General features: G+C 24.9%; 1 pseudogene; it reads right to left on the bottom strand.

Moving 5' to 3' along the window:
- Nucleotides 1-13148: 13148 nt before the first annotated feature.
- LOC147065049 (cytoplasmic tRNA 2-thiolation protein 1 pseudogene) lies at nucleotides 13149-14066 on the bottom strand (annotated as a pseudogene).
- Nucleotides 14067-26554: the final 12488 nt, after the last annotated feature.

Here is a 26554-nt window from a genome sequence, read left to right as displayed (position 1 = left end):
AATATACAAAGAATTTTCATGTGTCTAATTATAATTATAGCGCCAAACATAATTTTTATTCGTCACAGATTATCTTAATATACAAAGAATTTATAAAAATTTAAAGAGTTAAATTCAATTTTTTATGCAAAAAAAATATAGGAATTATATTTTAGTTTATCAAACAAAAAGTTCCTGTGATGTCAATTTATGGCACAGAATATATTTGAAATTACAATTCAATTTTTTTACAATAATAATATTAGGTTTGCGTAATATTTAAGATGAAAGGGATTAATTTGCATATAATAATAATGAAAAATAATAGTTATATATTTTATTGTTATTAAACGGCTATTAATTAGATTTTCTATTTTTATCTTACGTTATATATAAATTAGGCTTTGTCAGTTTATTATTTTTCGTGAAGATAATATCTTTTCTTATTTTCTAAAAATTGTACAAGAGTGGCACAGTCATTTTAACTTTATCTACTGTGGCTAGGATTTAATGTTGCAAATATTTTCCTAAAATCTATATTATAATAAGAAAAGGTTCAGATTCTCTAGAAAACGAGATAAATGTATGAAAAACGAGCAGTTTGTATGTGTGTCTTCTAGCTGCAGTGATATTGATAATACGGAAAGATTCGGCCACTGAAAATATTTCACCAGTCATATAAATTAACTTTATTTTATTCTTACAGAACTTGACACAATTAGTAAAATCAAGTACAACGATAAAACACATTTTGATGTGATGGAATGTTATTCAGAAGCAGTTATCTGATTTAAGTCGTCAAATTCGAATCAATTATAAAAGCTTTTTACAAAATTGTATTTTAGGTTACAAAATAGTTATGGTCTAAAAAAATCATTACATTTTTGCTTAAAAAATCAAATAAACTTCATTTTATGGCTTTAAATCAAATTATATTAAAATTCACATAATAATTAGCTAATTTTTTAGATAAAACAAATTCAAAAACTTAATATAGGTTTCTTGTGTATCATATAATGAACTTTTATAAATATTAGAATATAAAATCTTGTACCATGTATTATCACTTTTTTTGGCAAAAATTATTATTATTTTGGTCGTGGTTTTAAAAAAAAACGATAAGTTATTGCATAATGTAATTTTTCACGTTATGTGTTTTTTTATAGAATAGATTACATTTACATATATAAGAGCATATTTTTCTTTAATTTTTATGTTAGCTTGAAAAACTTTAGATTGCTCTAAAAGAAGATTTAGTTTATACTTCTTATAATTATATTATCTTTAAAATATTTCTCCATGTATCTTTTAGGCTCAAGAATTATACATTCAAGTGTCTTTTTAGATGAAATTGAACGTGCATATGCTTCATCTTATGTCGATATCCTTAACTTCTTAATAAACAACAGTATGTTTTTGTATCCTAACATCCCATTTTATGGCATATGATATTAGTCTTGATTTATATCTGTGAATTTTACTAATTGATTTAAATTTATCCATTTTCTTTTGCTTTTAATTAGCATAAGCAAAACTTTTAGATTAATTCATCGATATAATTCGCTGCATGTCTCATTTATTTCTCATAATATTTTAAAATATCTCTGAAACACAGAATTACAAATCAATTTATACTTAAAAACTTTTTATCATTTTTTCAATTTCACTTTACTTTATATTTGATATTTTCTCGCTTTCTATCCAATTAAAACAATGAATTATAAGCGAGCCCTTCTTAAATGTTTCGAGAACTTTTTATTGTTATTTTTTTGGTAACTGCATATTTCACATATTTATATTCTTATAGAAATTGTGAATGTGATATGCAGGTTGAAACCAATTTACTTAAGAGTGAAATTCAAGAAAATAAGGATATTTATGGAAGTGAGATATCATCAGCTGAAATTACCTCTCAAGAGGATGGAAATATTATATCTATGAGTTTTGGTTTTTTGAATTCTATTGTTAGTTCTGAACAATTTGAGATTGCCTTTCCGATATTTTTTATAAATATTTTGATAAGACTATTTCGGTATTTACAGCGAGAAAAACATATTGTACGAAATAAAGAGCCGATAGGTGGATATAATTCAAGAGATAATAATAATCAGCACGATAAAAATGCGTGAAATATTACTCTTTTCAGGCAAAATAAATGAATATCTAATTAATAATTTAGTTTGAAATTTTTTATAAACTTTTTAAATTTAACGGTTTATTACAATCAAAGATTGTGAAAAATAATAATGGCACATAAAAAAAACAAAACTTTTATTGATCTGAATTCTCTTATTCGTTACTGTACAGTTCATTATCTTGAATTCATAGTTTATTTTGTTGTGATATGATTCAATAGCCTGTGTACTTGTTCCTATTAGATCATTCACAAACATATATGATGGCATACCCGTCATTTGTATAATTTAATCTATTCAATTTACGACTGAAAGACACTTGAACTAATCTCGTTGAGGGAAGAAGAGCAGTTGATAAATGTATAATAGGGGAAGGTGTCAAAAGATGTATCAAGAAGTTGTGCAATATTTCCATTGAGCTGACTACGTCTAAATAGATATAATTGATAAAAAGAAACTTAACCCATAAATAAAAAATATTTCAATTTACGATAGACATCATATAAATAGTTATAGATTAAGCATTTGTAACAAGACAAAAATTATCCCATATGTTATAACATGGGACGGTGTGGTGACACGATATCATAAAAGGTACCTGAAAGAACTAGAAGTCACGAACCTAATCGAGGCAGACATAAAAACCCTGGTATTGTGAGAAACCCTTCAATTAATAAGTTCTGAACGGAGGTGAGGTATATAGAAGACTTCAGAGACAAGAAATCAGCTGAAAGTATCAATACGCTGTACGCAAGAGAGATCAAGCAATATGTGCTAAGAACAAAAACTAAAATTATAACCATTAATTTAGCTATAAAATAAATAATTTCGATCTTTTCTATGATTACCGGATGGAACTAGAAGTCACGAACCTAATTTAGGCAGACATACAAACCTTGGTATTGTGAGAAACCCTTCAATTAATAAGTCATGGTCGGGTAAAAGGTATTGAAGAAGACTTCAGAGACAAGAAATTATTTGAAAGTATAAATACGCTGTACGCAAGAGAGATCAAGCAAGTTGTGCTTAAGAACAAAAAATAAAATTAAAACGAACGATTTAGCTAGGTATGAATAAATTCAATCTATTCTATTCTATAATTCCGAAAGTTTAAAATTTTTCAGTGTGCATTCGATTCTTTAAAATAATCTTTTCCCCAATATTAATCCCTTTCCATATTACCACTTAATTTTTCGTTATTACTTTTAAGTCTATGAATCTATTTTATAATCCTTTCTTTCCATTAATGTCGTGTTGTTTTAATTTTGTAGTATGATTTCAAATTTTTATAATTTATGATTCAATATATATTCAATCCTTTTCCAAATGATTTTCAATTCTAATTAAAGCAATGATTAATTTACCCATTGTAAATGGAAGTAGAAGAACAAATAGATAACAGGCAAGGAAAATCCCAAATTATAAGTAATATCCGGGTAATAGACCAAATCTCTTCATATCTAAAAACGACATTAGGGCCTTATGGGCTTGACAAGCTGATATTGTCCAAGGATAAGATGATAGTAACTAACGATGGTATAACAATAATAAGAAGTTTAAATTTACAACATCCAGCAGCCAAACTTTTAGAAAGTATAAGTATAGCTCAAGATGAAGAAATAGGAGATGGTACAACGAGTGTAGTTTTACTTTCGATTGAGATATTAAAAAGTTTAGTTGATATAATTAGAAGAGATGATGATATTGATTATTTATGTGAAACGCTTCATGAAATTTTAGAATTTTGTTTGTTGGAAATAAATGCAGGAAGTTTTTCAATGGACACCATTCTCGAATCAAAATTCAAAAAACCTTCACTTAAACTGTTAGCAAAGACTGCTTTAACCTCTAAAATCTTAAAAAACGATAAAGATCATTTTGCTGACATGGTTGTTAAAAGTCTTAAAAATTCAAAAGAAATTAGCATACAAAAAATTAAAGGTGGTTCATTTACAGATTCATTTGTTTTTGAAGGCATTGCTTTTGAAAAATGTTTTACGTATGCAGGATATGAACAACAACCAAAAAAAATTATAAATGCCAAAATATTGTTGACGAATGTTGAGTTAGAATGGAAAAGCGAACGGGAAAATGCAGAAATGAAAATTAATAATATTGAAGATTATCAAGAGATCGTTGATGCTGAATGGAAAATTATTAAAGATAAACTTGATTTTGCTGTAAAGGCTGGTGCTAATGTTGTTTTGAGTTCTGCACCGATCGGAGATTATGCTACTCAATATTTTGCAAGATTTGGTATTTTTTGTGCTGGCAGGGTTGTTGAAAGAGATATTCACAAAATTAAAGATTTTTGTGGGGGAAGAATTCTCAGTACCCTAAATTTGGAAAATCTTATTACAGGCAAACCTGATTTTATTGATGAAAAGAAAAACAACGAAGGAATCGATACTAAATCTAAGGTAGGCAATACTGATTTTATTGATGCAAAGAAAAACAACGAAGGAAATAATATTAAATCCAAGGTAGGTAATAAAGATTTTATTGATGAAAAGAAAAATAACGAAGGAATAGATAGTAAATCTAAGGCATGTAATACTGATTTTCTAGCCCAATCTAGTGTTTTTGAAGAGAGGCAAGTCGGTTCAGTACGTTTCAATTTTATTTCAAGCATTAAAGGTAATACTATTATACTTAGAGGACCAGGTGAAGAAATTTTAAATGAAATGGAAAGATCGCTGAATGACGCTCTTATGGTAGTTAAGAAAAATATGTCTAAAAATACAAAATTAGTAACAGGTGGTGGCTCAAACGAAATGTATTTAGCCGTTAGCCTAAGAAAAAAAGGAATGGAAATAGGTACGAAAAAAATGTTCGTCTACATGAAAATTGCTGAAGCCTTTGAAAGCATGGTATCTATTCTCGTAAATAACTTCGGAATGGATTATTTGACTGTTTCTAACAAGTTAAAAGAAAAAATTAAAAATGAACACCGCTATTATGGAGTCGCCAAAAATAAAGAAATGCTTGCTGATATGCGGGTCGAAGGTGTTTATGAACCTATTGATATTAAAAGAAATGTTCTAGTCGGGGCTTTTAATGCGGCTACAACCCTTCTCAAAATCGATAGCACCATATTAGTTCCAGAAATTAATTATTAAATATCCAATAAAAAAAATACATAATTTTTACAGTTTATCCCCAAAAAAAAAAATTTTAAAGATTAGAAGTATTTTGGAAAAGTTGACGATACTTTCACATGAAAATTTTCAATCAAATATTTATGTCTTAATTTTATTTTTAGCTAATTAAATTTGTTCAACCAAAGCACCAAAATGCTCTTTCTAACAAATTTGATTGGGATTTTTATTTATCATGATTATTTATAGCAGGTTTAAGTTAATTTTTAGATTTTAAACGATCAAGCTAAACTTTAGAATGCTCTTTCTAACAAATTTGATTGACAATGTCTTTTTTTATAATTATTTATAGCTGGTTTAAATTGATTTTTATATTTTAAACGATCAAGCTAAACTTTAGAATGCTGGTTCGTACAAATTTGTTGGGCATTTTTATTTTTTATGATTATTTATAGCAAGTTTAAATTAATTTTTAGATTTTAAACGATCAAGCTAAACTTTAGAATGCTCTTTCGAACAAATTTGATTGACAATCTCTTTTTTTATGATTATTGTTTATGAGTCAATTTGATTTTCAACTATTTTAATTATTGAACGAAAACTTTAGATTGCTGTTAAAACAAATCGGTTAATACATATTATAACCTCATCAAGGCTAAGATCCTCCTCAATGAATCATCTTATTCATGACATAATATATCAAAGTGTTTCCTCTGTTCTTACTTGTGCATACGCATCAGTAGGAATTCTAGCACCTTAATAAACGACTTCTGTGTTATTTCATAAATTTTCGCAAGATTAATATTTAAATAAAAATATTTTTTGAATTTTATTCTTTAAATGTTAAAAACATGAAGAAGGTCGCAAAATCAAGATTAAAAACAAAAAATTGAATTTCATAGTCGCAAATAATTCTTGAAAGGTATAATTTGATCAAAGATTTTTAAAAATTAATGCACAAAAAAAATATTTGACATTTTATTTATGGATTTTGATCTTTAAAGGTGAAAATAAATTAAGAATTATCTTGAGTTTTATGTTCGAAACATATTTTAGCTGGTAATCTTCTGAATACAGTCTAAAATTAACAAAAACGAATGAAAAAAGACATAAATGCCCATAAATAAATTACCAATTAAATATAACTCGACATAAAACAAGTGGATATATTCAGAATATGAAAGGCTCGGGATCATAAGATTTAAAGAATCAAAAATCATTTCATGAAAATTATACCAAATAACATGGAAGGCTTGGTCACGAAATACCATAATTTTGTAAATTTTGGTGTTGAAAATGCGCAGAAACAATATAATTAAGAAAAAACTAGAATCTAAAAGCTCATCATAATAGTATACACCTAGGAATATTAAAAAATTAATAAAGTTATATGGTATTAGCTCATTCTGTTTTAATAGAAATCTAAAATTTAGTTTGATTATATTTAAATTTCTAAAAATCAAATTTAAGCATAAATTATAAAAAAAATTTTATTCTTTACAAAAATATATCTTTGAAATATTATATACGGAAAAAAATGTTTAAAACGTTCTTAACTATACTTTGATATATGTTTTTTGATGATATATGTTGTTCCGATCATAAGTAGAGTGTCGAATGTCATGTTTTTTTTATTTAAACTGATGTTTTGATGATCAAAAGATGACAAAGAATGTGTTTTATTAGAAGAGCAAACTTTGAAAGAAAAATATATTGTGGATATTTGTACCAACTGACTTTATGGTAGAAATTGATCTAACTATTCTTAAGTCGAGAAGCAGGCACCAAAAAAAGAGAAAATTATGAATGATTATATATAAATGAGTATATCAAAGAGGTTATTTCTATGATAAAATATAGCGAATGCAATTACTAAATCAAAAATGACATATAAATTTTAAAAACTAATGATTTTGCAATATCTTCAAGTAATTTTTTTATATTTTTGAAGTTTATTAGGCTGGATTGTTCATTTTTTACGCCCTTTTAATATAACGGAGCATTTTTAGTTTTTTTATATGATTAAGCTGGGATATAGACGAGCATCAAGTGTTGTAATCAAAGAAAAAAAATACTATTTACAAAATTTTTAAGTGTTCTTATACACAATCTAGAAGCAATTTCAATATAGATTTAAAAATATTGTATATCACGGGTATTTGTGATCATGTAAAATTTTTAAAATGAAAAAAAAAATTATTTGTTTCATATACGAAAATTCTTTTTCTTTTTTTACACCAAGCCTGAAGGTTTAATTGGCAAATATATAATCGATGAAAGTTTTAAAATCATTATTACGAATATATCAAATAAATAAAAATTAAACTGGCGATATAAATCAAAAATTAAACCATATAATTAATGGATATTAGAGTCGAAAATTTAAATAATTGCACAAAGTTTTTTTTAAGAAAAAAATGCTATAAAAATCATCAAACATTATCAAAAAAACATTAATTTTAAGGAAAATTATAACGGTATGAAAAAATAAAAAAAGAATGCTATATTTAACATGTGAGTGAATCGTGTTTTTGTTGTATTTCGTGCTTGAATGATAAAATAAGCGCTGAATTGCTATTTATATTCTCTAAATAACATTGTTGTAGTTTCACATTAATTATAAACTTCTTCTTAGAAGAGAGCTATACTGTGTCTTGTATTACTAAATAGATTTCAAAAATTGTGAACACACACGATAAAATGTCATCTAGAGATAGTATTGAATTTTACCTGTACAAAATAATCATGTATTTACACATATTTGAATGTTTTTAGCTACTTTTCTGCGATATTCTTTAATATTCAAAGTAGTATTTTGTTTCATGACATACATATCTGGTTAACTTATACATTTTTTCATCATTTCAGAATACTTTGCATGAAATTATTCAGTCGCCGATATACGATGTTATGGTACTTTTTAGATCAAAAAAATCGTTTTTAGGTATTCAAATAGCGCACACAATATATTTATCTGCTGAATCTTAATCTTAAATTGCATCATATGATTACAAATTATGTGCTTAAATTTTGCTACATCAGAATATTCATTTAAATTTAATTTAGAAATAAAATTTGTTTATGCTTTGATCTTAATAATCATATGCATCATTAAATATAATGAAATTTATGAAAAATTCTTACTTTTTGATTGGATGATTTATAAACACGAAACCTTTTATGATATTTAATGATTTTTATAGGATATGAATTTTTAAATATCAAATATATAAAAAATTAAAAAAAAACCTATATAAATGAAAGAGAAGCATAAATGTGTGTGCTTTTATTTAGGAAATGTATTTTAAGACGATTAGATATTATTTTTGCAGATTAAATATTTTGGGAGCCTTTTAAATATGAAAAAGCACAAAAAGCATTCCTGTTTTCATGATTACTAAGAAAATATACGATCAGAATGAAAAAGGCAATAATGTATTTTATATTTTTATACATATTTTAGAAAAAAAAAGAGTTTTCTTTTTAAAGATTTTAAATCAAAATACCTTAAAAAATTTGACTTTCCCAATACATTTTTCTTTGTATTTATTATGGGTTATTTTTTGATTCTTTTTTTCCCTGCACATAAAATATTTTAAATACTAAAAAATATATTAATACATTTTACACACAATATGACTGAATTTAATGGTAGAGTGGCAACCAAAATTCTCTATTATGTGACTTCTTAGCATTAATATGTAAAAAAGAGCAAAAAAATTCAGTCAGATATTGTTCAATACAATTAAGATTTTAAGACATTTATAGCTTCTATTTACGATTTTTAAAGATTTGATTGGCAACTCGGTGTCAAGACTATTCTTACAAGCTATGTAAGGGTTGAACACTAGAGAATCATACCTTTTACAATATATAGCCTGAATTAGATAACTCAATATAAAAAGAATCAAATGATATAAGATTTAAGTGTGTTTATCATGTTATAAATACATACACGCGCTTATAATTCATGTTAATGAAAATATTAATCTATTCTCGATGCCGCTATAGGTAGTGCCTGATTGTGGTATCATTAAATGTGATAAACACCTTTAGACTATGTAAAATGATGTATAATTAACTTTATCCTGTAAAATACTGCAATCGATCTTAAAAGATACGATAGCGTAGATTAATTTGCTGAATTCATAAAAAAGCCATGTTTATACATTAAACACAAAAATAAAAAACAATGCAAAAACTTCTCGATAACAGCATATTTTGTCAGAATTATAAATCATATTGATCTCCGTGTGATCTATATCGACAATAGAGCCCCATCAGAATATAATCTTACATAAATAATGTAAAAATAAGTTTTGACCTTAATAAAAATATTGTGTAAATTCATTAATTTTTGCATTACAATCCACGTGAATATTTATGATACTTTCCGAAAAAAATTATTTTTGTTTGTATATTTTTTAAGTATAATCATTTACACTATTAACTATACCCCTCTAAATTGGTCACAAAATAACGGGAATTTTGTACCAATAGATAATTTCCGCTTTAATATTATGAATGTAAAAATCCGCTCGGTCGATTAAATGACTAAAATCAATAAATTTTAGACAAATTAACTATAATAATCTAGAATATTTTGGTAAAATTATTGGAATATGATATTAAAATGGATTTATGTTATTGTAAATACATAAGAGTGAGTTATTGAATTTTAATTGTGCCGACTAGAGCTCCATATACCCTACATTTATATTGGTTAAAACGCATAAAGATATTCAGCTATTTTTACTTCTTACACCCTCTTTTTTTTTTAATGATGTACATCAGCTTAAAGTTTTTCGACTCGGAATTTTGGATATAGTCTAATAAAAGAAGATTAACAGAATTATACATATGTGTGATACCATGGTTTTCTAATACGATGTCATCATAGCATTTTCATGCTTCCGTATACATTACTATACCCTCGCTCAATGCCTTATAATAGATTTCATTAGTGTTACTTTAGTTTCATTCGGAACAACTTTGGTGAATCAATTTTTAACAGATTTGATCGTGTCTACAATATTCAACGCCAGGTCTGATTTGTTGGGCTTTTTCCTGGATTAGACTTAACCTTGTATTAAAAGTTGTTTCATCAGCTCGAATAATGCTACAACCCTCATTACCACTATATTATTGCCATAATATTTTTTTATTAGCTTCACTTATTGACCTGCTAGCGGATCTTTGATTCATGCCAATAAGCTCGCACATAGTTCTTTGTGAATATCTTTTTTTATAGAGAATAAAAAATTTTATAATTTTTTGATGTCAATTTTTCCTTTACTCGGGTATGCACTTTTAAATTTAGATATGGTTTTTTGGTATTTATAACAAGTTTAATTCATATACTATGATAATGACCCTCACATCCGTCTTCTATAGCAATTGGTAAACTTGGTGGGATACAAAAACCACCCACTTATGTTAATGCGACAGGAAATCATAATTTCTGGTTTTTGCTTATAATTAACATAATAAATGAACATTTTTTAGGCGTAGTTAAATTCATTTTATTGCATCTTGGTGTAAAATAGTTATTATATTTTGTCATACAAATGCACATATTCAGTTTTAGCATTAGTTTGGAAAATAATTATCTCTTATATTATTATTTTTTGTTATAATAATTTCAGAATTTTAGAACAAATCTTTCATTCTACCACACGATCTATATTTATATTGAGTTTATATTCATTTTTCCTTCGATTTTCTAAATTTTGATTATTAAAATTAAAATTTTCTTAACTATATGGTTTATGAGATAATCAGTTCCATAATTTAAAGGTTTTTTTCTAACTATATTTTTCTGTTGTATGATTTCTATATCTAATCGGACAGTTAGTAAATAAGAAAGAGCTATCGTTCGTTTTCTCTCCCTGGAAAGGATAATAAAATAAGGAACGAGAAATAAGTTCAAAAATGCAATAAAAATTTTTAAAATTAATTTTAGCGTGATTTTCAACATAGAAAACATCAATAAATAAATAAAAATTTTAAATTTTATTTATCAGATTATGAATTCTTATTGTCACCTGCCTAAATAGATACAATTATTTATAAAAACCAACTTTACCGCGTATTTTAAATATTTTTATTTTATTTTTGACAATGCAAATTATATTTGAGGATCTAATATTGTAGAAATTAATGTACCTGATGTGCTCATAATTTATACAAATATAAAGGTTGGTAGTAAGAAGCTTTTTGAGCTATGCTAATTTTCCCTATTTATAACATAATAGAAATTATATTTGAGGATCTATACAAATATAAAGTTTAGTAATAAGAAGCTTAAAAAGCTATGCTAATTTTCCCATTTTATAATACAATAGAAATTATATTTGTGGATCTAATATTGTATAAATTTTTAACTGATTAGCACATGATCTATACAAATATAAAGTTTAGCAATAAGAAGCTTAAAGAGCATTGCTGATTTTTCTTATTTATAACATAATAGAATTATATTTGAGGATCTATGCAAATATAAAGTTTAGCAATTAGAAGCTAAAAAATATTGCTAGTTTTCCTTATTTATAGAATAATAGAATTATATTTGAGGATCTATCATTGTATAAATATAACTGATAAGCCCATGATCTATATAAATATAAAGTTTAGCAATAAGAAGCACATTATCTATACTTATAATTTTGAATCGATGTAAAAAAATCATATCTAATTTAAAAATTTTCAAAATAATAAATATAAAATTATATATTTTATCTTCATAATTAAAATATAAAAATTACATTTGTCTTTAATTTCATTTTGTATGCCAGTTACACCTTTTGTTTTTTTTTTTTGATAAAATACTCATTTCATGTAAATGAATACACAATACAAAAAAAGATTTATTTCCAGTTTATGTAGATTTACTTGTGTTATAATGTCATTTATTTATATTTTTATGGGTTGGTAGTGCAAACAACATCGTTTATGTCAATATATTATTTAAAAAAAGTGATTTTTAAAATTCAAAAAAATATATATTGTAATTTATTGATTTATATTGCTCATTTTTTTCAAGCTAATGGTAATCCTTCCGCTAAAATTTTTTGCCTGGCAACTCTTGCAGCAGCAGCTTCTCCTGCTATAGGAGGACTATAAATTGCATTACTGTATATGCTTAGAAACAAGGATGCTAAACCAATAAAATTATGATTTTTAAAATACATTTTTCAAAAAGATTGCATCTTTTTTTATAGATAAACATGAAACTTAAAATATTATAAAATCTAGATTCTAATGTTCCTATCAATCAATTATTTGACCCAATTAGCTCTTATTTTGAAACCCTTTTGCCAATATTTCATGAATTATAGTTTTCACTGATTATAAATATTTGAATTTATTATTAGTATAATAAAAAATAAATGGTTTTTTATAGATAAAATATGTAAGATTGCCATTTTATACTGAATATACCTTTATTATTAATGTAGATGATTATACCGAGATACAATCATCCAATTTCTAAATATGGACTTAGAAGTTTTATTTCAGAATTACAGTATTTTTAAGAAGAAAATATTAGCTAAGGGGCAATAAATTGTATGAACAGGTATTCAGAAAAAGACATCAAATATTTTCATCATTCTTACTTGGAAATAAAATATCATGTGAGGCATATAGTTAGATAAAACCCGTGTAATATTTAGTAAATAAAATAAAAAGCCCTTTCAAAAATGAATAAAAACAATTTATGGCGTAAAAACTCGATAATACTATCTATATACACGATATTTTAGAGTTATATATTAAAGTTGAGAGATGAACAATATTATATTACGATTATTATAAGCAATCAAACTTTTAAAAAGCATGTTTTTCCCAAAGAAAGCTATCCAAAAACTATTTTAATATCCTAAGGATCTCTTTTGAAATTAATCTTACAAATAATTAGAATTTTTCTAGATTTGCTCTAATATTTATTTAATATAGTAATCAATTCGCATGCTTTACATATTCTGTTTTCAACAGCAGTTGTTTCCCCACATTGAGGGCAACTAAAAAGTTTTATGAATTCATCATTTTTTTCAAAATATTCCCCACTCTTAATAATATTTAGAATAATTTGTGGGTTTTTCCTTTCAAGTTCTTTAACAAACAACCTCACATGTCCCCTATAAGCTCCGGGAGAATAAGTGCACTCAACACTAAAATAATTCAAATTCTTATAAAATGCATACATCACGATTTCTTTCTCAAACACATACTTAAACGGTTTGCTTCTTGGAAGATTATTGCCCTGTGATGCTGTCTTTATCTGGGTACAGCGTTTGAGTCTTTTATGATCCCCACGTAGTAAGTTCATTAAGACTGTCTCTGCCATATCATCCGCATTGTGCCCAGTTATTATTTGTGAAACACCCAATTCCTTTGATCCCTTTTCAAGAGCCTGTCTTCTAAAAACACCACAATAAGTACAATTCCCTTTTCTTCCGATTTTCTTAACAACCTCATCCATCGATAAATTGAAATAATCTTCATATGAAACTATTTTAAGTGGAAGATCGTATTCTATTTGATTTTCTTTTACCGTTTTGAGTGAATGATCTCTATAATCTTTAATTCCTTCATCTACACTTAAAAGATAGATATTTATTCCGTAATCGTGTTTTTTATTTAATGTATTCAAAATGTGTGCAAGTACTGTGCTATCCTTTCCTCCGGATATTGCAACAGCGACATTTTCATTTCTCTCAAATATTTTGTTGCTTTGGATTGTTGAGTGTATTTCTTCTTCTAAAACGTTTGTAAAACACAATTTACATAATTTGGATGAATTTTTTGGTCTTATCAACACTGCATTTCTTTCATTGCAAATATCACATGCCATGTTGAAGGATTCAAAATGCAATATGTAATTTTTAATATTATAATTATCTAAATGTGCAAATCAAAAACAAAATAAAATCTAATTTTTGATTTTTAGTTATGTTTTAATTTTAAATAGCTTTTAGCCAATTTAATACATTATGGACTAAAATACACAAAGTACATGAATATAAAAAAAAAATATAAGAAATGTAGGACGTGCATCATTTCCTATCTTTAAAAAAACCATTTTATTCCATAAGATTTCCAACAATTTCATTCACTGTTCAAAACTTGATGAAATGATAAATTGTTAATAATAGAGAAGTTTAATAGCGTTTTTTGTGCATATAATAAGGATATATTTAGTGTCAATTGTATGGGAAAGGAAAAAACACACGTAACTAGTTTAAATTTACAAATTATTTATTTCTAAATAAAATTTGAATCATCAAGATACGTTAAATTATTTTATCATCATACAGAAACATAAAATGTGCAATTTTCAGTAAATTATGCTTGAAAAATTCAAAGAAATACCTTGAATGTTCTAAATCACTGCTATTAGAAGAATAAATGGCATTTTTCGAAGCCGATTTGTATATATAATCATATATTTGTCATGCAATTTAGTTATAACAAATATTAGTATAGCACACAGAATTCAATTTTTCCGCTCAAAAGCTATGAATAAATACGGTGAAAAACCTTCTGATAACATTAAATTTATTTTTTTAATAATTTTAGCCACGACTTTCAGATATGAATTTTTAAAACTGGATGTTAAGAAAACATATACTATAGGATACATAGTAAGATATTGTAAATGTTGGTAAATATAGTTGTCTTGCGTAACAGAAAAAATGAATTAAATTTATTTTCAACTTTTATTTGTTTTGCAGTACATTTCTTCGTACAGCCATTACAGACTTTTCATCGGAATTTTGTTCTTATTCGATTCATCAATGAGCACTTTATAAGCTCACTATTTTTTTAAAGTATATTATGGTTGTAAAGAATGGTTTGAAGGTGAAGAATTTAAAAACTTATTTTGCAAGAACTACGGCTATTTCAGCTTTTAAAGATAAAAACAGGAGAAAGTCTTGGAGTTCATCAGGAACATGTTCCATTACATTTAAATTAAAGTTTTTTTTTAAAAATTCTTAGTATTTATTATAAATACGATTTTTAAGCATCTTTTTTTTATTGAAGTTTTGCTTGATAAATTTATAACCGAAAAAAATTCCACCTATAAGTCGGTATCTTTTCTATTTTATGATTAAATATTATTTATATTAATATTATAATATTGTTAAGGAAACAAAACCAACTTTAATTTACAGTTTATTGATCCATGATTATTTATCATGAAAAAACAAAATAATATGTAGATCTTATGCAAAAAAAAAACTGGTTTCATGCTTATAAACTATATACACTTATCATAAAATTACTTTACTTTTATTCCAAAAATCATGTTTCAAAATAATTTAAAAATAATTATTGATAGAATAAAAAATCATATATTGATATTACATTTTATTAAAGATCATTATCAGGAGGCTTCCTTAGAAAAAAACTTCTATTGAAAAGAATTTGTGTTTTAGTTCTCAAGCCTACAAGTCCAAAAAAAGGCCATAAATATTTCTGTTTTTTTAGAGGTCTATCATGTCAAAGCTGGTAATTACATAATTTTATAGTATATTTATGTAAAAATTCCAATACACATCATCGATTGTTAGCTGTTTATAAAAATATTTCAAAAAAAAACTTCTATTGTTATATTTTTTGCTATGTAGAAATGTTAATAGTGTCTAATATTTTTAATGACCATAAATTTATTTTTGCAGGGGTTTTAAAAAACATGGTACTTTTCATATATAGTATCTACACGAAGTATTTTTAATTGGCTCTTTCATTCCAAAGAGATTCTGTTATAAATAAAATACTTTTATACACCTAAACTATAAAAAAAAGGATTAATATTTGCATCATAATGCGAAATAAAAAAAATATGGGTCTTTATATTAATTTAAGTTATTTTATTTTAAAAAACGTTATTCGAAATATATTCAATTTCAAAAAATTGATATAATGACTATTATAGTAGGTTTACATGCATAAAATGAATATTAAGTTGGGTGCACAATATTATTATTCACTTGATTTCATCAAAGCACGTGCTTTAAAATCAAAATATAATGAGAATGATTTATATAAAGCCAATAAAAACATTCATTTTTTGTTCTCAAAATATTTTTTGCATTGAATTAGAATTTGGAATTGGAGTGAAAAAATCTTAGAAATGAAAAAAATGTTTTTTATACCTAAAAAAAAATAAAATGTTTACGCTCACTAGATAAGACCTATTGAAATGTTATTTATACTTTGGGATTAAGATATAGAAAGAAAACCGGTATTTAAAATTTATAAAAATAGAATGGCTTATGTTCCATTCAGGATGCAGATTTTTATGATTTGGGATTAAGATATAGAAAGAAAACCGGTATTTAAAATTTATAAAAATAGAATGGCTTATGTTCCATTCAGGATGCAGATTTTTATGATTTGGGATTAAGATATAGAAAGAAAACCGGTATTTAAAATTTATAAAAATAGAATGGCTTATGTTCCATTCAGGATGTAGATTTTTATGATTCGGGATTAAGATATAGAAAGAAAAACGGCATTTAAAATTTATAAAAATAGAATGGCTTATGTTCCATTCAGGATGTATATTTATACATAAATTCATATAATATAATAAAATATAATAAAATCAATATCTTATTCTACAGATAACATTTTTACCTATATTTTTTTTACTAATATAATAATTATGTGTAAAAATTCCTTTTTGATCTTATCTGGATTTATTAAGTTAGTACGGGATTTTTTTATAGTGAGAATTTATTATGATTGATATATTAATCATAATTCATATGGGCCTTAAAATAAATCCATATACATAAGAGCATGTAAAAATATTTAGATAATTCTTAAAATTTATCTATATTTTATGTATGCTTATTATGGTCTTAAGATGTATTTTATGTTATCAAACGAAGTTTTGCATATAAACTATATCCAATATAGAACAAATCATTAAATAGAGACTAATTTACTATTAAACATTTAATATTATGTTTAACAATGTTGATTTTTATCTTTATACTTAAAAGTCCATATTTTCAGATAATTAAATATAGATAGACACATAATATCTTAATATAAATGGTATTAATTTTTTAAAAATAAGGTTGCTAGAATATATTAAATATTCCTTTGTAAATTTTATTGGTGATGCTCAGCAAGAATAAAATCGTTTATTTTTCGCAAATCAATGGTATATTACAAAAATGAAAATATAAATTATGATTTAAATCAATTAAAATAGCCAAAACATTCATTTATAAAACACATAATGTGGTTTCTAGTGGTTTTTATACCTTAAAAGTTTATCCAGCCCCGTGGCTTCTTTCCTCAATAAAATTAATGAATTTGGTGTAGTAACACATTTTTAAAATATTTATTGTAATTTTTTGAAAAAATTTAAGACTGTTATATGCCATCTTCAAAATAATTTGAGAACAATGCAGTACATAAAATAATTTGCCCAATTTTCACAAATAATAAAGATTATTTGAATATAAAATTTTTAAATTCTGAATAGAAAAGTTATTTGTTCGATAATAATTTTTTTTAATGAAAGTCAAATTTATTTTCGGTACAATATTAAAAATATATTCATGTGTTTTTGAATATAATTATTATAAAATAATATTTGTCATAGGAGATGATATTAAGCAAGTATTTTCGCTTAGATTGATTTTTTAAAAATATGTAAAAATATTTAATTCGTATTTTTTAATTGAATACATTATTTTTATAATTGGGGTTAAGATTTAGTGATATATTGGCTTGATTCCAAAGTGTTAACATCAAATAATGTTAGAAGTCATTTAAAATATTCGATCAATATTTTTTAATTTAACAGATGACAAAGTCAAAAAAGTATGTTTATAAATTCTATATTAAAAAATACACCTGAGGAATCTTGCTAATAATAAGAATATGTATATTGGTGTAAATATTATTTCATTTGAGAATCCCAAAAGAGGACAGAGAAATGTCAGGAATATAGATACCATAGAAATTATAATGATTACAAGTTATTTTTTTTAGAAATTTTATGCTTATTTTGATACAATTTAGATTAATATTGCATCTTTTATTGCTTTATGTAAGTTGAACTGAGGCTTTGCATTTATTTACGAAAATATTTGTTTATTACTAGTTGAAGTTCCTTTTATTTTAATTTTTCCCTTTATGTTTTTACACTAAAACTAAGGCTTTTCTATTATATACGAAACATATTTGTTTATTACTAGTTCAAGTTTTTTTAATTTTCTTCATTAAATCAAAAATATCGATTATAAACATAATACATTTGTTTATTACTAGTTCAAGTTTTTTTTTTGTTTTCTTCATTAAAGTAAAAATATCGATTACTATATATAATATATTTGGTTATTACCTTGCTCAAGTTTTTTTTTATTTTATTTTCCCCTTTTGTATTTTTTAACCTGATTCTAAAGATCTTATTGCGCAACATATTTAGTTATTATCTTGCTCAAGTTTATTTGTATTTTATTTTCCCCTTTTATATTTTTTAACCTGATTCTAAAGATCTTATTGCGCAACATATTTAGTTATTATCTTGCTCAAGTTTATTTTTATTTTATTTTCCCCTTTTATATTTTTTAACCTGATTCTAAAGATCTTATTGCGCAACATATTTAGTTATTATCTTGCTCAAGTTTATTTGTATTTTATTTTCCCCTTTTATATTTTTTAACCTGATTCTAAAGATCTTATTGCGCAACATATTTAGTTATTATCTTGCTCAAGTTTATTTTTATTTTATTTTCCCCTTTTATATTTTTTAATCTGATTCTAAAGATCTTATTGTTTAACGTATTTAGAAATTACCTTGCTCAAGTTTAGTTTAAATATAATTTTGCTTATCAACTTATACATTTTTTGAACCGAAACTAAATATTCATGTATAGAACTGAATTTATAATTGTATTTTTTAGCTTATTTTCATATTTATTATGGTTTAAATGTGTTTTTGACCAAGAAAATTATAATAAAAACTTTAGATTGTTAATGGTTGGCTGATTATATTTTAATCGCCCGACCTTTTATACTTTCTCTATGCATCTTATGCTTTTAAGGCCTGCAAATTCGCGAGTTTTCCTTTTTATATTTTATTTATTTTATTTTGGATAAAAAACAACCCAATTTAAAAATATATTTAATAATACGAATATAATTCAATTGATCAAATAAAACTTATAATCTTTAAAATACATTGTATTTTTTGATTTGTGAATGTATTATTTACCAATTTTGTTTATTTGTGTCACACAATGCTTAAATTTTTCTATTTTTCCATTTTAACACATAATTTTTAGCCTTAATATTTTTCATGCACCTTATTTTCCCAATAATTTCGCGCTCACCCCAGCCTTGATCCATGGCTCCACAAATAGACCACATAACCCCTAAATATCCGTTTGGGTCATTACCATCAATGCTATAAGTATCATTTAATTTTATAGCGTATTCCAACGCTATTTCGGGTGTTTTTGTCCAAAGAACAATTGTTTTAGCCCAGTACATTCTAGCATACCCATGCATTTTACCCGTTATAACCATCTCTTTTTGACAAGCATTCCATTGATCGTCATTCGTTAATCCTTTCTCGAGTTGATCATACGAGTATATTTTTTCCCTTTTATCATTCGCATGTTTTCGAAGGGTTTCTTTTGCCCATGGAAGTGCACCATCGATATTATCATAATTTTTTTCATGATAACAAAAGTGTTCAGCAGTTTCTTTCCATACAAAAATTTCACCTACGAAGCAATCTAGATTTTCGTCGTCTTTTCTAAACTTTTCGTAAGCGTTTAGAAGTATTTTTTGCACACTTATTTGTCCGAAATGAATCCATGGAGATAAATTGGAAACGTAATTTTCGTTTGCGTTGTTTCTTTTATTTTTGTAGCTTGAAAATTTGTGTTTAAAAAAATATTGAACTTCTTTCATTCCGTTAGAATATCCACCTTTAAATTCTGTATTGTTTATTAATTTGGTCATTTCATATTTATCAAAGCTACAAAATCCTTTATGTTTTACGTCATAATTTCCCGTTTTATTATATTTATGTGCAGTTATATTTTCAAATTCTTTAAAATAGGTATTCCAAAATTTGAACAATCGAATTCTAACTGCTCGTGGATTTTTAACATAAACATTCAATTTTTTACATGGTACAATATTATGAGAATCACAAACGTAAAATGCAATGTTATTTTTCATACAAAATGTTTTAATTTCTTCATTATACTTTATAAATTCTTTTAATGGAGAATATTCAGTAACAATGCAATCAACCATAAAATGTCCACAGAAGTCACCTATTTCTGAAATAATATAGTATGGAATGTTTAATAATTTAAATGATTTGTTCATTTCTATGAGACCTTCGTACATAAAAGGTTCTTGTATTTTATTTATTTTTAGTTTGCTTAAATTTGTTCCTACATAAAGTTGAGTCTTTGTGGCGTATGAAAGGTTCTGTGCTAGTATTACAGAATAATTTTCTTGGATTCTGTGGTCTCTTTGCATAAGATATAGTACATTTTTGGTATGTTCGTGTGGTGTTATTTTTTCTGTTCGATCTTCCATTTTAGGGTCGCTACAATATTGGTAATAGAAATTATATTGTACAAGGCTAATAAATAAAAAAATATTTTTATAATTTATTTTATATTTATGTAAATATTTATTATGTTATTTCTATTGGGAGGGGTGGTATGGTTGAGTGTTTTACATGTTGGGTCCCAGAGTAAGAGGTCGCAGGTTCCACTTCCACCCACCCCACGAATTTCCGAAGCGAATTTACTCTAAAGAAAAATACCCAAGGAGGCGGCCAGTGATCAATAAATACTGTACCATAAAGCATTGACAGCCATGAGAAATAAGAGGTTACTGTGTAAGCCGTTGAACTGGGCCTCCAGAATGAAAAAGATCACACACCGTTCAGCAAGGAAAAAGGTAAGTGTAGAGTGTGGTTGTAGCTTGCAACTCTTAGCATTGAACAGTAGTCAGAATCTTATTCTCGCCACATAATGACTGCCGTCTATGAGAAATGGCCAATCCACGGTGATTACGGGTAACAACTAGTACTGGTAGAGTTCCACAGAGAGACGCTGCAGTTAAGAAATAGTTCCTATTAGTATAAAGCAAACTTCCTAAAAATTAATAGAAGTAAAACATAAATAAATAAAGTAAAATTCGATTAGAATGATATTTCTATTGGGGATTCCAACGGAAAAAGTGGCAATCGTACAAAAAATACTACAGAGAAATACACTTGAATATATACATCTTGAGCAAAGAAGATGTATTAAGAAAGACAATAAATATGATTTGTTTATAAAGAGTATACAATGAATATGTAATATAGATTAATCTAAAGTTTTACGCGAGAAAACAAAAAGTTAAAAGAAAAATTAGACCTTTAATTAATTTATAAAGTTTATTTTTTGTCGAAATATCTATCTTAAAAATTGAAAATTTTTATTATTAATAACGTATATAATAGTATTACTACCATGTTTTTCTTGAACCAGATCAATTCAAGAAATTTTTTAGTTTTCTTTGAGAGCGTATTTTACGAGCATTTATTTTTATTGTATCGTAGTTTTGCATCATGTATTATGATTATCTCATACACTATAAGATCTATTTTCACTATATTTTTAAGCCTATGGGTAATTAAAAAGCATATTTTTCAATTCATAATGACAATTTTTAAAAAAAAAACAGAATATTGGGGTTTATAGTTCAGATACTTATATCTATACCATTCCTTACAAATTATTTCATCTAAAGCATGAAAAATGGTGAATCTAGTAAGTATAAAAAAACCATTTGTGCGATAAATAGATTTTGATAATTTAAATGTATTAATATGATAGTTTTCGCAATTTTGTCTTCAAAAATTATTAATTTAGTGTTTTTATCATTCCTATTAAATTTTGTATGTTTTTAGTTATTTTGATTTTTAGCGATCCAAATATGTTCAATAGAAACTTTAGATTGATTCAAAAAATAAATTTATTCTGTATTTTAAGTATTATCAATTTTTCAATCTAGTAAATTTATTATCAAATTTCAAATATTATCAATTCATCAGTTTTCGTCCTTCCTTTTTTTTTGTGTACGTTGCCTTCAGCTGGCATCCCTAACCTTGTAATATACAAGTTATGAAATTACATGACCATAACATACCATATTACAATTTATGGTACCGTTCATGTATAACTTCTGTAAATTAGAGATTTTTTTGCTAATACCCCTTTTTTATCTTCTGATTTTCAAGATTGGTCATATTATAATAACAATCGTACCTATTTCTAATTATAAAATAGTGTTTCACATTTTGTAATGATAAAAAACATCTAGTCGATCATATGAGAATTTAATATCGGTTTTCGTTCTAGTTTCTACCTTTATATCAGCTACTTTGTCTTATATTATTTGTTGAACTTAGTGTAAAATAATTTTTTTAATTCTTTAAAGTTATATATTTCTTGAAAGTGTTTTAATATATATACATCTTACTGCTATTTTTATGTCTTCGTGTGTAGTTATAACTGTACATTATTTTAATTAATTTACGCGGATCTACTGTTATACATATCTTATCACAGTGTTAATACTTATATTTCAGCACATAATAAAAATGTTTTTCGCTCAGATAAAAATCGAAATTTTTCTTCTTATCTAGATGGCCCCTTGTAAATTACTTATTTAAGAAAATGTTGTTAATAGGTTTTTTAAATAGAAATTATTTATGTTTTTGTTAGATTTGTATAGATAAATCATGGGATTGGTAGATTGATTAACACAAAAAATCGGATTTTAGGTGTTTTTCGGTATAATGTAGAAAATAAATTATATATAAAAATTTATGTTTTATGGTTGGTCTACTTGAATAGAACAAAATTTTATGTTTGTGATTGATTTATTTAAATTGAAAAAATTTTTATCTTTTATGATTGGTTTACTTGAATAGAACAAAATTTTATGTTTTAGATTAATTTATTTAAATCGAAAGAGATTTTATCTTTTATGATTGATTCAGTAAATATAGTAAAATTTTATTCTATGTTTTTTTTAATGCTGAAAGTAAGTTGAATCAATTTATAATCATCAAGATTTTCTCCTTAATTTTGGTTTAATGTACGTAATAAGCGAAAGGACAAGACATTTATATCTATAAGCACGCGTAAACAGCATCTTTTCGTTAAATATTCTTTAATGGATATTTAAACAATTACATAAAATATTAATTTTTATATTGTATTTCTAGCAATCATCTTGGAAGTCTTGATTTTAAATAGCAAACTATGCAAGAAAATTCTAGAATAAAGCATATTAAATTATTATTTCTTTTTACTATAGATAATTCGTCATTCAAATTAGCGTTGGTGAATTTCAAAACCGATTATATGCATATTCTCTAAAAAAAATGTTTTCATAGTATTTTAAAATGATTGAAAATGTAAATTTTCTGATATAAAATCACTTTATTATATCTTCCAAGACAATTTATAGGCAAAAAGTTAAGTTTTTGTGAAGGCATGAATGAAACCTCAAAAAATCCGCGAATTTTTGTTCCTATTCTTATCAAAATTACAAAGTATCTACAAAAAGCATGCAAATCTTGATTTTATATTTACAGATAAATAAAATATTTTTAATTTGTGATTAGAAAAGATAACATCCAATAAACCGAGTTAGTTAATGAATTATGATTATCTAAAGTTTTTATACATGAATTTATTAAAAAGTCTATTTAGCAATAACCATATTTTTTTGCTAATTAGTAATATAAAACATGTTTTTTGTCTTGAATTTTTTTCTAAAATATAAGAAAGGCATTATTTACTAGATAAAATCAAACCATTTTAAAGTCTTACTTTATGGTAAAAACACAAAATCGCATTTTACAAGGTTGAATTATGTAAAATTTAAAAATTAGATGAACATATGCAGTGCAATTATCAACAAAAAACCATCAGAATATATCATATTAAATAAAAAGCGCACCTCATAAATTTTTAATGTTTAGATTAAGGAAAACCAAAAATTTAGATGAATTATAATTTAGCCTCTTAATTAAAAAATATCTGAAAATATACTACGTAAGATAAATCTGTATATTTGGCTATTTAAGCTATCAAATGTATTCGTATCTAATAAAAGCGTTATTGCTTCATTTTATGGCCTTCAAATAGTGAAACACTATTATTTTCATGAATATATAAATTCATTTTACAAATTATAAACTATTTGTGTATTGCAATTAAAGAAAATACATACCTAAATATTTTTTTAGATTTTTAATGTTTAAATCTCTATTATTCCCATAGTGTGCATTCCAATTCGTGTTTTAATACATAAGAATCTTTGTGCACCAAATATTTTTCTATTGTGTTCTGTACTATATTTTTTCTGTAAATAAATTCTTAGTTACGTAAGTTATATTTAATAGTACCTTTTAAAGGTCTTAATAGAAAGACATAAAATATATTTTTTTAAAATTTAAAAACAAATTTGTTGCAAAGACGCAGTATATAGATAAAATATCTCTTCACGAATTTTTTTTAAAATGTATAGTATGCTTAAAACCGAATTTTATAAAGAAAAAATATAATCTATAAGAGGCAGCTAGATCTAATAAATTATATGATATTTTAAATGTAAAAAACCAGCCAATTTTGTTTTCAATTTAACTTATTGGATCAATAGAATTTATTTAAGAGTGGAACTGAATTATTAACAATATTTTCACGCATAATGTTAAATAAAAAAATAAGAGGCTTTAAAAAGCTTCAATATAAAAGTAAAAAACTCAATAATGTATTGTTATATTTAATTAATATGAAGAAAAAAAGAAAAATTGCGTTTAATATAAAAATGTTAATTTTGGATTATAAATCCATTTTATTAGAAATTACGATAAGAAATAGCGTTCAATTGGTTTTTCTACCTTACTATATATTTAATAATTTTTTTAAGGGATTAATATGCCACATTATTTGGCAATTAATCAAAATGCTTTATATATTTTTTTATCCTATGGTTTTTTAAATAAATTCGTGACGAGATTAATTAATTTAGATGCGGAAAATTGAACCATATGTATTTTGAAATGAAAATAAAGAATTGTGTAAATCAAGTTTTTTTTATTTTAGCTATTTAATAATATTTCGAAGCGATTAATATGCGTACATAAAAAATATAAGGAATATATCAATTTAGAAATTATTTAAACCGCATTTTTAATTTTCTTTATTTATTTTTGCCATTCAAAGTTAATAAATTTGTGAAGAGGTGAATAAATACAGTATGTAATTATTTTCCTAACATTTTTCTGCAGTTGGATCGAAAATATGAGCATAAAATTGAATTAAAAATATGAACATAAAATTGAATTGAAAATATGACCATGAAATTGAATTAAAATATGACCATTAAATCGAATTGAAAATATGACCATAAAATTGAATTATAAATATTACCATAAAATTGAAAAAACAGTTTGTCATGGATTTAAGATTCTTATAAATTATATAAAAAATCGTTTAATAAAATTGTCTTTTCGTCTTCCAAATTTTCAAAAATATCAAAACAAGTAAAAATTAAAACAAATAACTTGTATCTTTAAAAACTATGAATAAAATCCAATCAACTATTTTAAGAATTACATATATCAAAAATTAAGATGAACAATATATATTTTTAAAGAATGCCTCCTTCAAATTATAATTCCTCATATTTTATAATTTTCAGACAACCCTTTCAAAAATGGCAAGATCCAAAAAAATAATAACAGGAATGGCAGATCAGCTCCCACTCGCAATAAAATCAGGAAAGTATTCGTGTGGTTACAAACATGCACTAAAGGCGCTCGTGAATGAACAGGCACAAGCCATTGTTATTACCAAGAATTTTCCACGAATAAAGAGGAAGTTAGTTGAGTATTATGCAGCGCTTGCCAATAATACGCCTGTACTTCAATTTGATGGAACTAACAATGATTTAGCCAAAGCTATCGATAACTTCTTTAGAGTTGGTATTATTACTATTATTGATCAAGGTGAAGCTGAATTGGTTAAAAATAAATAAACGAATAAATATTTTTAATTATTATTTATACAGAATTATAAGTTAAAATTATATTTGAAATCCGTTTCTCTTTTTATGCGTTCAATTTTAATTTGCTTTAATATTTTTTGATACATATAATTTTGTTGTAATTTACTGATATTTTGATGAATAATTCAAACAAAAAACATTCCTAGTTTGTTATTATTGAATACCTAAATTCATTTTTGTTGACAAATATATGTTTTTACCTTAGTCCAT

The sequence above is a fragment of the Rhyacophila brunnea genome, unplaced genomic scaffold, assembly GCF_057557595.1.
Source record: "Rhyacophila brunnea isolate RB1 unplaced genomic scaffold, BYU_Rbru_1.0 scaffold_60, whole genome shotgun sequence".
Classification (NCBI taxonomy): domain Eukaryota; kingdom Metazoa; phylum Arthropoda; class Insecta; order Trichoptera; family Rhyacophilidae; genus Rhyacophila; species Rhyacophila brunnea.
Note: the sequence above shows the minus strand (reverse complement) of the source record. Positions and strands in the feature narration are given on the sequence as shown.